Genomic DNA, 19371 nt, shown 5'->3' on the forward strand with positions numbered 1-19371 from the left:
CTAGGAGTATGTACAAGACATGAGATTTTGAAATTGTATTGTCACAGCTACACTCTGTTTCAGGTAAGGTTTTCCACCAGTTTAAACTTCAGATACAATTGTTACAGTGTAATAAATTATGTAACTATTGATATTCCTGTCAAGGTTCCTTCCCCACTCTGAACTCTAGAGTACAGATGTGGGGATCTGCATGAAAGACCCCCTAAGCTTATTCTTACCAGCATAGGTTAAAACATTCCCAAGGTACAAACTTAGCCTTGTCCTTGAACCGTATGCTGCCACCACCAAGCATTTTAAGCAAAGAACAGGGAAAGAGCCCACTTAGAGACGTCTTCCCCCAAAATATCCCCCCAATCCCTACACCCCCTTTCCTGGGGAAGGCTTGATAAGAACCCTCACCAATTTGTACAGGTGAACACAGACCCAAACCCTTGGATCTTAAGAACAATGAAAAATCAATCAGGTTCTTAAAAGGAGAATTTTAATTAAAGAAAAGGTAAAAGAATCACCTCTGTAAAATCAGGATGGCAAATACCTTGCAGGGTAATCAGATTCAAAACACAGAAATTCCTCTAGGCAAAATCTTAAATTACAAAAAGACACAAAAACAGAAATATACATTCCATCCAGCACAGCTTATTTTACCAGCCATTAAACAAAACGGAATCTAACGCATTTCTAGCTAGATTACTTACTAATCTAACAGAAGTTCTGAGGCTGCCTTCCTGATCTCTTCCTGGCGAAAGCATCACACAGACAGAAAAGCCCTTTGTTCCCGCCTCCCTCCCCCAGATTTGAAAGTATCTTGCCCTCTCATTGGTCATTTGGGTCAGGTGCCAGCGAGGTTACCATAGCTTCGTAACCCTTTACAGGTGAAAGGGTTTTGCCTCTGGCCAGGAGGGATTTTATAGCACTGTATACAGAAAGGGGGTTACCCTTCTCTTTATATTTATGAAAATGCCAAACAAAAAACAAAACAGGAAAGTGTCTAGATTTGAGTGTAGAAAGGTTGGTAATATCTGGGAATATAAACTGGAGTTAGGATAACTAGTTATGGCTGACTTAGAACAACGCTTCCTTAGCTCTCGTCACTTAACACCCCTACTCTACTTGTGCTACATTGATGACATCTTCATCATCTGGACCCATGGAAAAGAAGCCCTTGAAGAATTCCACCATGATTTCAACAATTTCCATCCCACCATCAACCTCAGCCTGGACCAATCCACACAAGCGGTCCATTTCCTGGACACTACTGTGCTAATAAACGATGGTCACATAAACACCACCCTATACCGGAAACCTACTGACCACTATACTTACCTACATGCCTCCAGCTTCCATCCAGGACACACCACACAATCCATTGTCCACAGCCAAGCTCTAAGATACAACCTCATTTGCTCCAATCCGTCAGACAGAGACAAACACCTACAAGATCTCTATCAAGCATTCTTAAAACTACAATACCCACCGCTGAAGTGAAAAAACAGACTGACAGAGCCAGAAGGGTACCCAGAAGTCATGTACTACAGGACAGGCCCAACAAAGAAAATAACAGAACGCCACTAGCTGTCACCTTCAGCCCCCAACTAAAACCTCTCCAGTGCAACATCAAGGATCTACAACCTATCCTGAAGGATGATCCCTCACTCTCACAGATCTTGGGAGACAGACCAGTCCTCGCTTACAGACAGCCACCCAACCTGAAGCGAATACTCACCAGCAACCACACAACAAAAACACTAACCCAGGAACCTATCCTTGCAACAAAGCCTGATGCCAACTCTGTCCACATATTTATTCAAGTGACACCATCATAGGATGTAATCACATTAGCCACGCCATCAGGGTCTTGTTCACCTCACATCTACCAATGTGATATATGCCATCATGTGCCAGCAATGCCCTTCTGCCATGTACATTGGCCAAACCAGACAGTCTCTATGCAAAAGAATAAATGGACACAAATCTGACATCAGGAATCATAACATTCAAAAACCGGTAGGAGAACACTTCAACCTCTCTGGCCACTCAGTAACAGACTTAAAGGTGGCAATTTTGCAACAGAAAAGCTTCAAAAACAGACTCCAATGAGAAACTGCTGAGCTTGAATTAATATGCAAACTAGACACCATTAACTTGGGTTTGAATAGAGACTGGGAGTGGCTGGGTCGTTACACTTATTGAATCTATTTCCTTAAGTTAAGTAACCTCACACATTCTTGTCAACTGTCTAAATGGGCCATCTTGATTATCACTACAAAAGCTTTTTTCTCCTGCTGATACTAGCTCATCTTAACTAATTAGCTTCTCAGAGTTTTTATGGTAACTTCCAACTTTGTGTGTGTGTGTGTGTGTGTGTGTGTGTGTGTGTGTGTGTGTGTGTGTGTGTGTGTGTGTGTGTGTGTGTGTGTGTGTGTGTGTTCCATTCTATGCATCCGATGAAGTGGGCTGTAGCCCATGAAAGCTTATGCTCTAATAAATTTGTTAGTCTCTAAGGTGCCACAAGTACTCCTGTTCTTTTTAGTTAGGGCTAGATGAGAAAGCAAATGACATGGCAGAAAGTGGCATGCAAAAAAATTCCAGGACCAAGAAATAAACTATGCTTCAATGCTATCTAGAAAGAAAATAGGGTTGAACAAAACAAAAACCCCCAAAGTTGTTGAAATGTGCCCAGTGGCAATGACAAAGGACAGAGATCACTTGACAGAAAAACTAGCATAAAGTGTAACTGTGATCAAACAAGTAGCATTTAAAAATTTATCAGAAGTAAGATACAGTGGCAGACTGGATAAAGATAGCTCTTTGCAAAGGACGCAATTTAGAATTCATCTGGCTAGTACATTTCTGAGGACAATGAAGCAGACTGATATCAATGATGAAAATATTGGGAAGGATCTTAGACACCACTTCGGATGTTTATATTTTCAAATCACCATCTGGGATTATTGGAAAATTAAGAGGAAACAGGAGAGGAGAGAGCGCCAAGTTCCTAGATAAATCTATTTGACTTGAAGTATGGTATGTAAAGCAGGTAGTGTCCAATAAAGTGTAAGGTTATAACTCCAGTTCATGGGCTGCACTAATGCTTATGGCTACCTGTTTCTTTCTCCTCTTCTATCTCCATTTGCTGATGGGGTTTTTCTTACTTTTTCTCATTGTTGAATGAGTATCCTTTATTATCATGGAAACCAGAGCTGTTGCTACAACATGCAGATTCTTCCAACCAACTGGCCTTAATAATAATAATAATAATAATAATACAAGTTTACATTTCTAAAGCACTTTTATCCAAAAGCCTGTTAAAGAAACATTATCTTAAAATCTAGTCAAGAAAAAAGAAAACTTAAGCAGTTCCAGTTCCTACCCATGAACCCGCCTGCCAACAGCTGTGATTTTACAAGTGAAATTTCTTCTTTTAAAAAGTTATTCTCTCTCTCCTGTCACTGGGTAAAGGACCCACACAAACAATAGAGGAGATGTACTACGGCCATGATCCTGCAAGAAGATCCCGGCAGGTGTGCTGCTATCCCCATGTGATGCACTACATGGGCACAGGAATTTGCCTCCATAGATCTCACTGCAGGATCAGGGATTGATTGGCTAACTTCATGGGAAGAAATGCACGTTGTACACAATCTATAGAGCTAGTTATTTTTTTCCATTTGAAAACTTTTTCCTAAAATACAAGAATGGCCTTTATTTAAAGTGAATATTTTTGTGGAAAATTTTCATTTCTTTCCAAATTTTCTCTTTTTAAAAAAATACATATTTTCAGTTTTCAGAAACCAAAAACAACCATTTTTTTCATTTCTTCTGAAACTTTTCACAGAAAATATTTACCATTTTCCAACCAGAAATAATAACTAGTTTCCCTATCAAGTACACAAAATAGATGAACGAAAGAAAGGGGGGAAAAAATCTCTAAGCAATTTAATTTATAGTCATCTTAAATCATACGTGAATCAACAGGACAAAAAAAATCAGATTGCAGTGGTTTTAACACTGATAGCATATCTTTAACTATGGGGAGGAAGTGTGGCCTAGAGGATAGGCACTGGACAGGGACTCAGGAGACCTGGTGCTGTGTCTGCTTTGCTGAATGACCTCGCAAAGCCACTTCCCCCTCTGTTCCTCAGTTTCCCCCATCTGTAAAATGGAGGTAATGATACTGATCTCCTTTGTAAAATGTTTTGAGATCTGTGACCAGTTTATGATGATTATAAAGCATAAGTTAACCAATAAAGAACATACCCCAATTTTTCTTACAGCACTAGCCAAATATGAACCCCCCCGCACCAGCATAGACTACTCACCAACAGTCTAGAGTAGTGGTTCTCAACCTTTTCCTTTCTGAGCCCCTCCCCGCCCAACATACTATAAAGACTCCATGGCCCATCTGTGCCCCAACTGTTTTTCTGCATGTAAAAGCCAGGACCGACATTAGGGGGTAGCAAGAAGGGCAACTGCCCGTGGCCCCACGTTATTGGGGGGACCCTACAAAGCTAAGTTGCTCAGGCTTTAGCTTGAGTTTTCTGCCCTGGGCCCCAGCAAGTCTAACTCTGGCCCTGCTTGAAATCTGCTTGTGGCCCCTGAATTGAGAACCCCGGTCTCAAGCATCAACTCAGTGATTTATGTCGGATCCTGGCAACACTTACTAGTAGGGTTCGTACTTATTACTGTGAGGAGTTCAGTTGACTTCACCAGGCTGCTTCATGGCATAGTAATAACTAGGCTTAGTACTACGGACTTGCAGGATCGAGTCCTTGAGCTGAAGATTGCGAGTGAGGATTTGAAAGCCTCAGATGCTCATCATGCTGCCTTCCTCTCTCCCACAGGTGAACTGTCAATAGTTCCAACCCTGTCTGACTCAACTTACAATTTTGGACACGGGGGACAGGGATATGCTTGAGCAAACAGATCCTCCATTACTGAGACTAGTGCTGGCATTTTCATAGAAATCTAATGGAGAGCAACACCGGAATGTATGCAATTCAATGGGAGATGGGTGCTTCACTTCCTCAGATGCCTTTGAAAATCCTAGCATAAGAAACAAACAAACAAACAAAAAAAAAAAAAAACCACCACAAAACCTATTGATGAGACCTTGAAAAGCACTCACTGAGAAACAGATACCTGGAAATACGTGAAGTGGCTTTATTTGTGGTTTCTCCCCCAGCAAGGCTGTACTATCTATTTTAAGGGTGTACTTTTCTTACTATGAGTCCTTTACAGAAGCAATATATAACTTGGTACCACAAATGGTGATTAGGAAGTGCAGCAGAGTGTATATATTAGGGTGACCAGACAGCAAATGTGAAAAATCGGGACAAAGGGTGGGGGGTAATAAGAGCCTATATAAGAAAAAGACCCAAAAATCGGGACTGTCCCTATAAAATCGGGACATCTGGTTACCCTAATATATGCATACCAAAGTGCAAACACAGAAGCTGGAGATTTAGAATCAATGCAAAAGCGTTAAATTCTACGGGAACTGAAGTCATTGCATTAGATTGAAAACTGTTAGGGTATCAGAAGGCTGGCAAAAGCCTAAGCAGATATGCAATAGAGCCAGGGAAGCAAAGGAGTTGTTTTCACTTTGAAATATAAAACAAACCCTTTTTTGTTTTAGAAACTAAATGGATTTATAAGCATATGTGAAAGGAGAAAAAGAAACTTATAGATATGGTACATCTGTTTAAAAGGCAGAAATCACAGGCATCTTCGATTCAAGGGGAGGAGCGGGAAGGAAGGGGCCATAAAACCAATTGCAATCTGAGAAACCTGATACAATTCAGTTAATGATTTCAGAACTACAAATACATTGGTGAAAGAAACCACAGCAGGGTATCAAGTACCTGACAGACGGCAGCAGCTGGTGAAAGACTGTCACAAAACCTTTTCATGAGGTGTAACCTAGAAGAGGAAAATTATCAAATGGCAGAGGGCAAAAGGGGAAGTAATAACAAATTTACTTTGTTAGCATCAATGAATCAGCCAGTACCAAACACAGGCAACAAGGGATAGGTGTAATGAGGGTTAAATCACATGACAAGATAAGGCAAACAGTAATTTTGGGGCAGATCCTCAGTTGGTATAAATTGGAATAGCTCCACTGGCTTCAATGGAGTTATACCAATTTACACCAAAGTAGGATCTGATTCATTTTGTACTGAGAAAAGGAGTACTTGTGGCACGTTAGAGACTAACACATTTATTAGAGCATAAGCTTTCGTGAGCTACAGCTCACTTCATCGGATGCAAGTCAGCTGTAGCTCACAAAAGCTTATGCTCTAATAAATGTGTTAGTCTCTAAGGTGCCACAAGTACTCCTTTTCTTTTTACGGATACAGTCTAACACAGCTGCTACTCTGAAACCTGTCATTTTGTACTGAAGAAGAGACCAGTTAGAAGATATTAAATTAGGCTGTTGGGAAGATATGTTAGATTAATAATGGAATGTTTTATCTTATATCAACCCCTTCTAATTGGCCCCTGTTAATACAACAGAGGATAGCAGTAGCCAAAGCATGGAGTTTCTGAAGATCCTCAGCAGATTTTGAGCAAAATTCTGTTCTCAAATGCTAATTCACCCTTGTTGCTGAGCTCTAAGTGACATTTCTCATATTTTTCCTTTTGTTTTATAAGTAATGTTTTGGAAAAACCTTAGCTACTGTTTTATTCACTCCTGTTTTTAAGTGTATAAGAGAAATATAAATAATGAGCAATGCACCTAAATGATGGCAGGAATAACCCAATAGACCTGCGTAGTCATTGGAATATTTCGCACTTGGAGGGGTTTGTGATGGCTGACTTTAGGTCAATCATATTACCAGGCTCAGGACTACGTTGTGCACTTACACCCTGTGCAAACCCAGCAACGAAAGTCAGTGGACAATTTTGCTTGTAATGTCTAGTACAGTAACTCCTCGCTTAACACTGTAGTTATGTCCCTGAAAAATGCGACTTTAAGCAAAACGATGTTAAGCGAATCCAACTTCCCCATAAGAATGAATGTAAACTGGAGGGGGAGGGGGGAAAGGTTCCAAGGAAATTTTTTTTACCAGATATATATACACACACACACACACACACACAGAGTATAAAGTTTTAAACAAACGATTTAATACTGTACACAGCAATGATGATTGTGAAGCTTGGTTGAGGTGGTGAAGTCAGAGGGTGGGATATTTCTTAGGGGATGTCTTATTGCTAAATGATGAACTAGCAATTGGCTGAGTCCTCAAGGGTTAACCCGTTGTTAATGTAGCCTCACACTCTACAAGGCAGCACGAATGGAGGGAGGGAAGACAGCATGGCAGACAGACAGCATGGCAGGTGTCCCATCTACCACCCCCTGCTCCCCGCCCCGACTGCCCCCTGCCATCCCACCCAACTCCCCCCCCCCCCATTCCTGACTGTCCACCCAGAACCCCTACTCCATCCAACCACCCCTTCTCCCTGTCCCCTGATCACCCCTGGAACCCCTGCCCGACTGTCCCCCGCCGCCCCATCCAACCCCCCCCTCTTCCTGACCCGACCCCAGCCCCCATTCAACCCCCCTGTTCCCTGCCCTCTGATCACTGAGCTGAGGCTGCGCAGGATGGGGAAACAGTGAGGGAGGGACTGGGGGCTAGCCTCCCAGGCCAGGAGCTCAGGGGCCGAGCAGGTGGGCCAGATGTGGCCCGTGGGCCATAGTTTACCCACCTCTGTACTACTGCAGTGGATCTCAACCTTTCCAGACTACTGTACCCCTTTCAGGAGTCTGATTTGACTTGCTTAATCCCAAATTTCATCTCACTTAAAAACTACTTGCTTACAAAATCAGACAAATATACAAAAGTGCCACTGCACACTATTACTGAAAAATTTATTTTCTAATTTTTACCATACAATTCAAAAATAAATCAATTAAAATATAGTACTTAAAGCAGTATAAACAAGTCATTGTCTGTATGCAATTTTAGTTTGTACTGACTCTGCTAGTGATTTTTATGTAGCCTGTTGTAAAACTTGGCAAATATCTAGATGAGTTGATCTACCCCCTGGAAGACTTCTGTGTACCCCCGGGGCATGTAGTGTACCCATGGTTGAGAACCATTGTACTATAGCAAAGTTTGGGGTATTAACATGGCAGGAGTTTTACAAAACTCACTGAGGTGGGGCTAATTTCTCTTGAGATATCTATTTCTTTTTATATTAGTACTTTGCTGTATCTCTACAGGACCCTGTGACAATTTGGGGAATCTACCTCTGTACAATTTATGAATTCCAGTTTGATATCATGCATATATATTTCCTTAACTACAAACTCAATTTTGAATGAGGAGCTTATCTGCTTGTCTTTTTACCTCCATGTTTGACTGAAACTACAAGGGATAGTAAAAAACAATGAGGAGTCCTTGTGGCACCTTAGAGACTACCAAATTTATTTGGGCATAAGCTTTCGTGGGCTAAAACCCACTTCATAAGATGCATGGAGTGAAAACTACAGTAAGCAGTATATACAGGAACTCCTCACTTAACGATGTAGTTATGTTCCTGAAAAATGTGACTTTAAGCGAAACAAACAATGTTAAGCAAATCCAATTTCCCCATAAGAATTAAAGTAAGTACAGGGGGGTCAGGTTCCAGGCAAACTTTTTTCACCGGACAAAAAACTATATATATCTCAAACACACACACACACACACACACACACAGTATAAGTTTTAAACAAACAATTTAATACTGTACACAGCAATGATGATTGTGAAGCTCGGTTGAGGTGGTGAAGTTAGAGGGTGGAATATTTCCCAGGGGATGCCTTACTGCTAAATGATGAACTAGCATTCGTCTGAGCCCTCAAAGGTTAACACATTGTTGTTAATGTAGCCTCACACTCTACAAGGCAGCACAAATGGAGGGAGGGGAGACAGCATGGCAGACAGAGATACACACCCTGTGTGTGGGAGAGAGAGAGAGAGAGAGAGAGAGAGAGAGGTGCATTGCGCCTTTAAAAAAAAAATCAGGAAGTTGAGACAGCAGCTGCGGCCAGCAGTATCTCTCCATCCTGAGCCCTGTCCTTTCCCCACCCTGCTCTAGGAAGGGGTAAGCGGGGGGCAGGAATGGGGGAGGGGGACACCCTGACATTAGCCCCCTTCTTCCCCCCTCCCTGCACAGCAAGCAGGAGGCTCCCGGGAGCAGCTCCAAGACAGAGGGCAGGAGCAGCCCATGGCAGTGGGGAGAGGGGCAGTTGAACTGCCAGCAACTGGTAGCCTGCTGGGCGGCTGCTGTACAGGGAACTTAGGGGAGTGGGGAGCTGCTGGTCCACCCTGGTTCCAAGCCCCCACCAGCTCGCTGCAACGGGCTGCTCTTCCTGCAAGCAGTGGACAAAGCAGGTGGCTGCCAAACAACGTTATAAGGGAGCATTGCAGAACTTTAAATGAGCATGTTTCCTAATTGATAAGCAACTTAACAAAGAAACAAAGTCAACCGGGATGACTTTAAGTGAGGAGTTACTGTATATACAGTACATGAAAAGATGGGACTTGCCCTACCAACTGGTGGGTCAGTGCTAACGAGGCCAATTCAATTGAGGTGGAAGTGGCCTATTCTCAACAGCTGACAAGAAGGTGCTAGTATTAGCAGAGGGAAAATTACTTTTCGTAGTGACCCATCCACTCCCAGTCTTTATTAAAGGCCTAATTTGATGGTGTCCAGTTTGCAAATTAATTCCAGTTCTGGAGTTTCTCATTGAAGTCTGTTTTTGAAGTTTTTTTTGTTGAAGAGCTGCCACTTTTAAGTCTGTTATTGAGTGTCCAGGGAGATTGAAGTGCTCTCCTACTGGTTTTTGAACGTTACAATTATTGATGTCCGATTTGTGTCCATTTATTCTTGTGTAGAGACTGTCCAGTTTAGCCAATGTACATGACAGAGGGGCATTGCTGGCACATGATGGCATATATCACATTGGTAGATATGCAGGTGAACGAGCCCCTGATGGTGTGGCTGATGTGGTTAGGTCCTATGATGGTGTCCCTTGAATAAATATGTGGACAAAGTTGGTAATGGGGTTTGTTGTAGGGATTGGTTCCTGGGTTAGTGTTTTTGTTGTGTGGTGTGTGGTTGCTGGTGAGTATTTGCTTCAGGTTGGGGGGGCTGTCTGTGAGGACTGGCCTGTCTCCCAAAGTCTGTGAGAGTGAGGGATCGTACTTCAGGATAGATTGTAGATCCTTGATGATGCGCCAGAGAGGTTTAGTTGGGGGCTCTAGGTGATGGCTAGTGGCGTTCTGTTACTTTCTTTGTTGGGCCTGTCCTGTAGTAGGTACCCTTCTGGTTCTGTCCATCTGTTTCTTCATTTCACCAGGCAGGTATTGTAGTTTTTAAAACGCTTGATAGAGATCTTGTAGGTGTTTGTCTCTGTCTGAGGGACTGGAGGAAATGTGGTTGTATATTAGAGCTTGGCTGTAGACAATGGATCATGTGGTGTGGTCTGGATGAAAGCTGGAGGCATGGAGGTAAGTATAGTGGTCAGTAGGTTTCAGGTCCAGAAAGTGGATCTCTTATGTGGACTGATCCAGGCTGAGGTTGATGGTGGGGTGGAAATTGTTGAAATCCTGGTGGAATTCCTCAAGGACCTCCTTCCCATGGGTAGAGATTTTGAAGATTTCATCAGTGTAGCGCAAGTAGAGTAGGGGGGCTAGGGGATGAAAGCTGAGGAAGCATTGTTCTAAGTCAGCCATAAAAATGTTGGCATACCACAAGGACTCCTGGTTGTTTTTGCTGATACAGACTAACACGGCTACCACTCTGAAACCTACAAGGGATAATGACACTGTGCTAACAATGGAGGGCTGTTAAACCTTCATGGTCCTCTATTCACACAGAGCACCCTTGGACAAAGAGTTGGCTACTACTCAGAAGAAACAGTTAGCCAGGTGAGCTGGTACCTAAGCAACAGATCACTTCTGGAAGACTCTGATCACGAGGAGGTGATTATGTGACAAAGTGGAGCAGAGGCCCTTGCCTCACTCCACACAAAATAGCTGGAGGAGAAACGCTGTCCACCTGATAACCTTTAATTCTGTGGTTAGAGCTCTTACACCGGATGTGGGAAACCCAGGTTCAATTCCCCCCTCTCTGCCAGATGTGGAGAAGGGATATGAACAGGGGTCTCCCACCTCTCAGGAGAGTGATCTAACCACTGAGCCACGGGATATTCTGATGTGGTGCTCCCTCAATCTCTCCAGCTGAAACTGTTGCACTCCGTATAAAGAAAGAGTGACTGGAACAGGGGGACTAGATCCTGGGTCTCCCCCTCTCTGGTATTGCACCGGACTATAAATCATTTCCATTCTGGGATCCAAACACAGTACCCTGAAGCAGCAAAAGGAACTTTACCAGAGCTAGTAGAGGGCCCCAAGTTGATTTTCCCCCCAAAAATATTTACTATCATGGGGAACTCCGCTATATGAATTCACTCAGTTCACCAAATAATCATTTTAAAAAAGTTAATAGGCCCATTTCTGCATCCCTAGCATGAGTGTAATTCCTGATGAGGTAACTGGCAATTTGCATGTACAATGACTGCAGAACCAGGCATACAGGAAGTGCAGAAAATATAAAGCAGAAATCAACCAATTCTCTTTCCATGGGTAATACTGTATGTCCATCAGCATCCCTCCCCCCCCCCCCCCGCAATGTAACTCACATTTAATATGCTCTGTTCTACTAATCTTTATACTGAAAATAGTCCATGCTCATTTTCCAGACCTCACACTATTTGGCAGGATTCTCCCCAAAAGCCTTTTTCCTAGAAAGAGTTCGGAACCTGATAAATATCTGAGAGCTTGCTGAACAAAGTAATTTCCACCTCAGGCTGAATGGTTGGCTTTGATTCAGCTGAATGTCCAGGAATTGTACACAAGCTGAGGATGAACAGAGCCATTGAGAAGACTTTGGCGTCACTTTGTAGTTCTCTCTGTAACCATATGTAGAACTTCAAGGATATTGTTGTTTAATAAGTAGTTGTGTAAGGCCAGCTCCAAAGACACAGCTGGTGTTTTGACCAGTGAAAGTCAAGTCTGAACTCTCAGCGTGTCTACCCTGCACCAGTTCAATAACTGGACATTTCTTTAGTCTGGATGTTTGCTGCCAGGCTAGGTAGACAAACTGCCATAATGTTAACCTAATAATCAGTTTATAGCGGTACCTTTCCCCAGACCAGGCTCTGCCAGATCAGACACCAAATAATCTGTGCCGTGCAAGCCCCTCATGGCAGCCTCCAGCTGTTGTCACAGCAACCCACAACAGACTCCGCAGACACAGCAGGACAAAACCACCCTTCAGCCCCTAGGCTGCTTAGCAAGCTACAGTTCATGTGCCAAGTGCAAGCAGGTGTTGCCCGCACTGCACCCCTCTGCCTATGCTTGGCACGTTCACTGGCGGGAAAACGAGCCCCGCCGAGCCCTTCCTGCTCAACAGCAGGACCCTCTGCTATGGGGCAGCGCCTCCACTTCAAGCTGCCCGGAGGCCGTGCACCTGCGGGGGGCTCCCTCCCGGTGCCGGCCTGCCCCCGCCCCAGCCGGCTGCCGTGGGCAGGCTCAGGGGGCGACGAAGAGCGAGCCAGCCCTGCAGTCGAGGCTCCGTTACGCCGAGCCAGCCAGGGCTGTGCCCGCACACGCTGGGGCGGGCGGCCGGGGAGGCTCCGCGTGCCGAGAAGTTTAGGGCAACCGCGCACGGGGCGACTCGGCACCTACCCGGGAGGGGCCGCGCTGCCTCGCCGCCCTCAGGCTGGGCAGGGGGGACGGACGGACCCAGCGGCGGCTGTTCCTCAGGCGGGGCGCGCAGGGCGAGGGGCCACCGCGGCGTTGCAAGGAGGCAGCATGGCGCTGTCGCGCCCCTTTGTACCGCTGCTGCTGTCCGGCCAGGGCGCGCGCCGCTTCCCGCCCCGCTCCTCCCTCCCCAGCCCGCCCCACGAGGAGGCTGAGGCAGGAGCGAAGCTCCTCGCTCCGCGGCGGGAGCCGCTGCCACTCTCCTCCTGGTGACGTCTGTCCCCTCCGTGCTATTTATAGCGGAGCATTGGATTTCATTCATGAAAACAGGGCCGGGTGTCTGTGTGTAAGGGAGGAGGGAGGCTGGAGGCGCTCCAGAGACCACTGGCCACCACCGTGCACAGCAGCCCCTCAACTCCCGGGCGCCTGCAGCCACACCACCGAGCAACAGTCGGCACCCCGCACCCCGAAGGGCACCGTGCAAAGAACGGGGGCACCCCCAGGCTCGCCTGGGTACTGCAAGCACGGATCATTGTACAGCCGCATCTCGCAACCAGCGCACGCACAACTGCACAGCCAGTTCCAGCTTAGTGAGCCCGCAACACCGCTGATTGTGCAGGCTCTAGTCTGTGTAACACCGCCCCTGTGAGCGCTGCACGCGCCCCTCCTTCTTAAATACAAGGAGGTGATCTTGTTTATAGTTTTATGCCCCGGTTCCTTACTAACCAGGGGAGGTCGCGCTATGTCCTTTCCCCACACGTGAGTTGAAAAGGTCAAGTATTGTCAGGCACAAACACGTAAGTAAAAAAAGAGGACAAGTCCCCGTGCTCTTTGGACCGGCCCTAGCTCTCACCCGATCATTTCATAGCAGTGCTCACCCTGTCTTAGTATTTGAATTTACCAGTATCGGGTGCGATGTTTTGGCCACATCTCTCCCCTTTAATTTTTATTAACACGTCACTTCTGCATTAAAAGTCTACAGTAAATTGTTCGCACTGTTAGTCCCAGCATATTAGAGAGCCAAGGTAGAGGAGATGAAAAACAAAAGCTTTTGAACTACACCAAGCTCCCTGTAGCTTAAAGTTTGTCTTTCACTAGACAGAGGTTGGTCCAAAGAAAGATAATACCTCACCCACTTTGTCTCTATAGTAAAGTGGTTAGTTTAAATTTGAGGCTTTCTATCCAAATGAATAATATAAATGTAGGGCTGGAAGTGACCTCTTAAGGTCATCTAGTCCATTTCCAGTCCAGAAGGAGGACCAAATACACCTCTAAATGAGGCAATTTAATGAACTCAGGAAGAACCTGTTAATGGGAAATGATTGCCCTTACAAAACTAAGAGGCACCATGCTAATATGTGGCCCTCACACCTAATGGCTAATCATTTGCTCTCCACAAGCATGCAGCTAACACTTTCCCCTAGTAATAGGCATATGCACAACTATTGTGGCTAAATAACACTTTCTCTATGTTGATGCAAATTTTACTAGAGGGAAGGAAACAATCTATTATAGCAAATTGGAGATTAATAGAAATGGAGTGCCCTCTAATAATGATACAATCAGTTTTAGAGAACAGCTTCTAAACTCCTTTTACAAAGACTCTTCACCTTAATAGATTAACAATACCTGCATTTGGCTTTAGTCAACTACATTTTTCAAATGCTCAGAAGCCAAACTCACATTAACCAGGTCAGGCTATAATGCTTTTGGACAGAGCACAGTTATGTCAAGCAGCTTTATAGTCTGCAATTCCATACCACAGGAGGCTGTAGTCCTAACCTAGAATGAAATGTTACAAATATTAATTATGTATTTACTGAAGGCTTGTCTACACATGGAGTTATTTAGGAATCACCACTGTGATTTAATTTCACACACTAAAACTTTCAAGTGTAGACAAGCCCCAACTCAGTACCTGACACAAATAGTAAAAAAAGATCCTTATGAATTAAAAAGAGGTCTAAATCCTACATACGATCTTGCAAATCTGAACAAATATAATGGACTTGCAGTCAACTCCAAATGGTAAATCATGAGTCATAATAAAAAAAAAAAATCAAGAAATTGGTTTAAAAATGAGATTTAAACTAAATTTCTGCCTTTGAGTAATAGGGTTTACATTAAAAGAAAAGGAGGACTTGTGGCACCTTAGAGACTAACCAACTTATTTGAGCATAAGCTTTCGTGAACTACAGCTCACTTCATCGGATGCAGGGTTTACATTTGCAACCTTTTCTCTGCAAATGTAAGGGCTAGACAGTTACTGGTTTGAAATGAAATCTGAAGTTATCACATAGTCATACTATTCTGGGAGCTGGGACTTGAAGAAAAAACACTGAGGCCCCAATCCATGAAGGGACTTTGGTGTTGCAGTGCTGAGCATTGCAGCACTTAATTTTTAGGTGCCTAGAAAAATCACAGGAAAAACACTGCAATCCATAAAGTCTGGGTATAGGAGCTGAGGTGCCTAACTATGAATGGGGAAGAGATACATGCCTTGGACTGCAATCTACAAAGCCAGCATATGAGGTGGGGAACCACCTAACCTAGCCTATAGCAGATGCTATCCAGACGGGAGTGTGCTAAACTCCAACCCTCTCATGGAAATAGGTGCCTACCTTTGCTTGTGAGCCACAAACTTGGGGAAGATTGGCATTCGACCACCTAAGTTGTGTGTAGGGGCCAAAATGAAGAGCTCCCCTTATAACCTTTAGCCTACTGGGTAGGGTTCTCACCCAGGATGCGAGACACCCACTCTTCAAATCCCACCTCCTTCTGAAGAAGAGAAGGGATCTGAACAGGGCTCTGCCACCTCTCAGGTGAATGCCCTAATCACTAGGCTACACAGTCATAGTAACTCTTTCACTGTCCCAATTATTTAATTATTCAATTATTGAAGTATTAAAGTGAAACAACTTCAATAGGAGAGATTGAGGGGAGCCTACCTCAGAATGTTCCAAAGCCTAGGAGCACTCACCTGAGAGGTGGCAGAGCCCTGTTCAAATCCCTTCTCCCCCTCAGGAAAACAGTGGGGGGGAATCTGTTCTACATCTTAGATGTCTATTCACAAATACGAGGGGTATGGGGAATGAACAGGAAGTCTTAGTACATGAGCAAAATTACTTAATTGGCATCACAGAGACTTGGTGTGATAAATCTCATGACCAGAATATTGGTATAAGTGGGGTACAGCTTGTTCAGGAAGGACAGACAGAAAAAAAGGGAGGAGCATTTTATATTAAGAATGTCTACACTTGTTCTGAGGTCCAGAGGAAGTGAGAGACAAACACGTTGAAAATCTCTGGGTGAAAATTAAAAAAAAAACCCACCAAAACTACCAGTAATGTCATGGTAAGGGGGTCTAATATAGGAGGAGGTGGTCGATGAGGCATTTTTGGAACAAACAGAAATATCCAAAACACAAGACCTGGTAGTAATGATAGGGACTTTAACTCCCAGACACTGTTGGAAAAGTAACATGGCAAAACACAAAATGTCTAACAAGTTCCTGGAATGTGGTAGGGACAACTTCTTGTTTGAGAAGACAAAGCAAGTAACCAGGGGAACAGCCATTTTAGACTTGATTCTGACTAACAGAGAGGAATTGGTTGTGAATCTAAAAGTGGAAGAGAATGTGGATGGAAGTGATCACAAAATGATAGATTTCATGATTCTAAGGAAAGGAAGGAGTGAGACTTGCAGAATAAGGACAATGGACTTCAAAAAAAGCAGACTAAAACTCAGAACTGGTAGGTACAGTCCCACGGGAAGAAATGAGAATATCACTTGTGAAATTCACTGCTGTTCAGTATTGTAAGAGTTGAAATTCCTGTGAATACAAGGAGCATCTGCAGTGAAGTTAACGAAGATAAAAATGACAATATGCTTCTGTGCATAAACATCAGAACTGGGAATTTTCCCTTTTGTTACCATGTGGTAGGATCAGCCAGTGCATTATATGGGGTTTTAATCTCCCTTTGATAAATCTGGAATAAAGCCAGTGTGGTAGGCATGATACTGGATTAGGTGGACCATTGGTCTGATCAATCTTACCTTATGGGTGACCCCCATTTACGCTCTAACACCTATTCCCCACAGTCAGGGCTAGTTCTCGGGTTGGGCACACAGGGCAGTAAACCTGGATATCAGTTTCCAGGAGATGCAATAGCAGGGTTGTGTACTGTTTTGTTTTTTTTCCTCTTCATTGTGATTGCCCAAACGTTTCTGCTCTCTAAGTGCCCTCCCTCCTCCTCCTCTTTTTTAAGCTAGGGTGTGGGGAGGTGCTGAAAACCTTTTCCACCCTGGCTGGTGAAACTCCTTGGGCTGCTCCTGCCCACAGTCTTGAGCAAAAAGTGATTGAGATAGAAAGGAACAGCGGACAAAAGAAAACCCTGGCTATTGGTTAAAACACTCCGAGGTTATCACCGCTGGAATCAATGTGAGCCTTGGTCCTGTCAGCAGGTTAGATATCAGGATGTAGGTCTGCAGTGCTCAGTGGTGGTGTCCTAATGGCTGAACTGTGACTGAAGCACCTACCCATTCTAACGGAGATTAATTTTGGAGCCGTTTGTAAGCTTGTTATGATGCCCTCCTAGAGGCATAAGGGGAAATAAAAACCATTTATAAGGCACTAGAGCAGAGCCAGCTTTGACTGAATGTAACCATATGAGGAATTGGTAGGGTACTGTTTTGCTTTCTTGGAAAAGGATAAGGAATTTGTGAACCGCAAGCTCCCCCACTTCCCCGTTCCTGCTACATCAAACTCTTATTGCAGCAAAGGGGACCAAATATGTAAGTACTTCTGTGGCTGTGAAGTAGCTGCACATTTCTCTGTAATGCTGTGGTTTTTTGTATAATCATCTGAAGTGACTATTACCATTCAATACTGCATAAAAACATTATTCCATCACAACTGGATAACTGCTTATCATACATGTCAATGGACGGCCTCTACAACTGAGCAAAAAATATAATTCCAGGACAGCAGGAGTCCCTAATGAAGTCACTACAAGTTTAGTCTTTCAGTGAATCCTAATGTACAGTATTTACATTGAACACTCAGACTTTCATATGACAGCACTGTTTTATCATGAACTGAGCAGCATACTTTTTGAGAAGGTAGAATGAGACTCAAACATTATACTGAATAGTTTCTAGGCCCTGAGCCAACAAAGCATATAAATAACTTTAAGAGCACAAGTAGTCTCATTGAGTTCACATGCTTAAACACACGTGCTTAAGTGCTTTGCTGGATTGCAGGTCTAGATATTAGTGGTAGATGGTTTATTAGGTTTTTTTGGGGGGTGGGGGCAGAGATTCCATTAGTACATATAATCCCAAAAGGCTAGGTATTGGACTGAGCTTCATATTTAACTCCAGAGCCTGATTCTACCAAATTTTTATAGACTTCCAAAACAGCACTCATTGTACATTGCCACAAGTGTGAAAGTGCCATAATTCCTTCAGTATGCACTTGTAACAGGCTGTTAAAAAGTCAAATGATCTGTCCAGGCACCATTATCTTACTAGAATAAATACTGATTTTCAGAGAATTGAAGGTTTGAATGCACGCCCACAGAGAATTCCAATTGTCTGCAAAGGATTTTTTGGTATACAGTTCCCATTCAAACAACTTTTTAAAAATATGTGGAAAGCTCTGTAAATATTTCCCAATATCTCTTTTGTGACTTTGGTGCTAAATGTAGACTCTTTGAGACCAGGGAGTTCTTTGGGCAATTAAAAATCCCAAGAATTTCAGGTACACCTGAGTTATGCATGGCACGTAGAGTGAGGGGGGAAGGTGGTTTTCCATAACCTTTTTGCCCCTCCCAGATCTGGGGGGTCAGTTTAGCCCAAGGCTGCTCTAATTTGCATTGGCTGGAAGGGCCCATCCTACCAACCCAAAATCACTGGACCACAGTACACTCTGGCCATGCCCTCTCCTCTACTGCTCTGGCTTTCTTCACACTCTTGACATGCCTTCCATGCTGAGGGGCAGGGCTAGAAGCAGGTGGCATAGAACTAGCCATGCAGGTGTAATGCCACCCAGAGATAAAAGCAGGTGGTTGATAAGAGGGGACCACAAGGATTTAGCCCACCATCTTTGTCAGCGGCAAAACTCTTCAAGGAAACAAATATCCTCATTCTCTGTCTGGCAACAGTGAGACTGGTTTATGCTGCCAAACTCCAAGGCACTGGTGCTCCTTCATGAATCATAAGGGACTCCACCAATGCTAATTATTATTCATGCTACAGAGCATCTTACCAACCAGAAAGTCTGTAGTGCTAACTTGATGCCACTAGGAAATCAGGATCTCCTCATCTTTATCACACATCTGGCTGGCATTTAGCACTGATTCCTCCTATTTGGTTAACAGAAAACATCCATCTGCTTTGGCCCTAGCCCCCTCCACTAACCCTACCTCCAGTTCTGGACACCTCAGAGGGCCTGAGATTACAACTTCAAAGTGAAGGATGGGTTGGGGGCCCTCTTTTCCCAGTACCAGGAGGCCATGGGGAAGAGATCTTCCTGTAAAAGCCCTGAAAAAGTCAGTCTAAATTACAAGAGTTCTACAAGCCATGCTAACTTTGTGTGCATGGAAACAGTAAG

The 19371-nt window shown here is 44.0% G+C and overlaps 1 protein-coding gene across 7 annotated transcripts in view; it reads right to left on the reverse strand.

The window, feature by feature from the left end:
* Positions 1-19371, reverse strand: part of RHOBTB1 (Rho related BTB domain containing 1) — an 83603-nt gene that overhangs the window by 45953 nt on the left and 18279 nt on the right. For 2 of the 7 annotated variants that reach the window (XM_048858197.2, XM_075130818.1), the window contains exons 1-2: positions 12744-12968; positions 5862-5919 (exon numbers count right to left, since the gene is read on the reverse strand). The exons of 2 other annotated variants lie outside the window; for them this stretch is intronic. The gene's annotated coding sequence lies outside the window, so the exon portion shown is untranslated. Of the gene's footprint in view, positions 1-5861; positions 5920-12743; positions 12969-19371 lie in introns of those variants that run through there. 3 more of the 7 variants (XM_048858194.2, XM_075130817.1, XM_048858196.2) reach the window with 2 other exon arrangements.

This window comes from Caretta caretta, chromosome 7 (genome assembly GCF_965140235.1).
Source record: "Caretta caretta isolate rCarCar2 chromosome 7, rCarCar1.hap1, whole genome shotgun sequence".
In the NCBI taxonomy this organism is placed as follows: Eukaryota; Metazoa; Chordata; order Testudines; family Cheloniidae; genus Caretta; species Caretta caretta.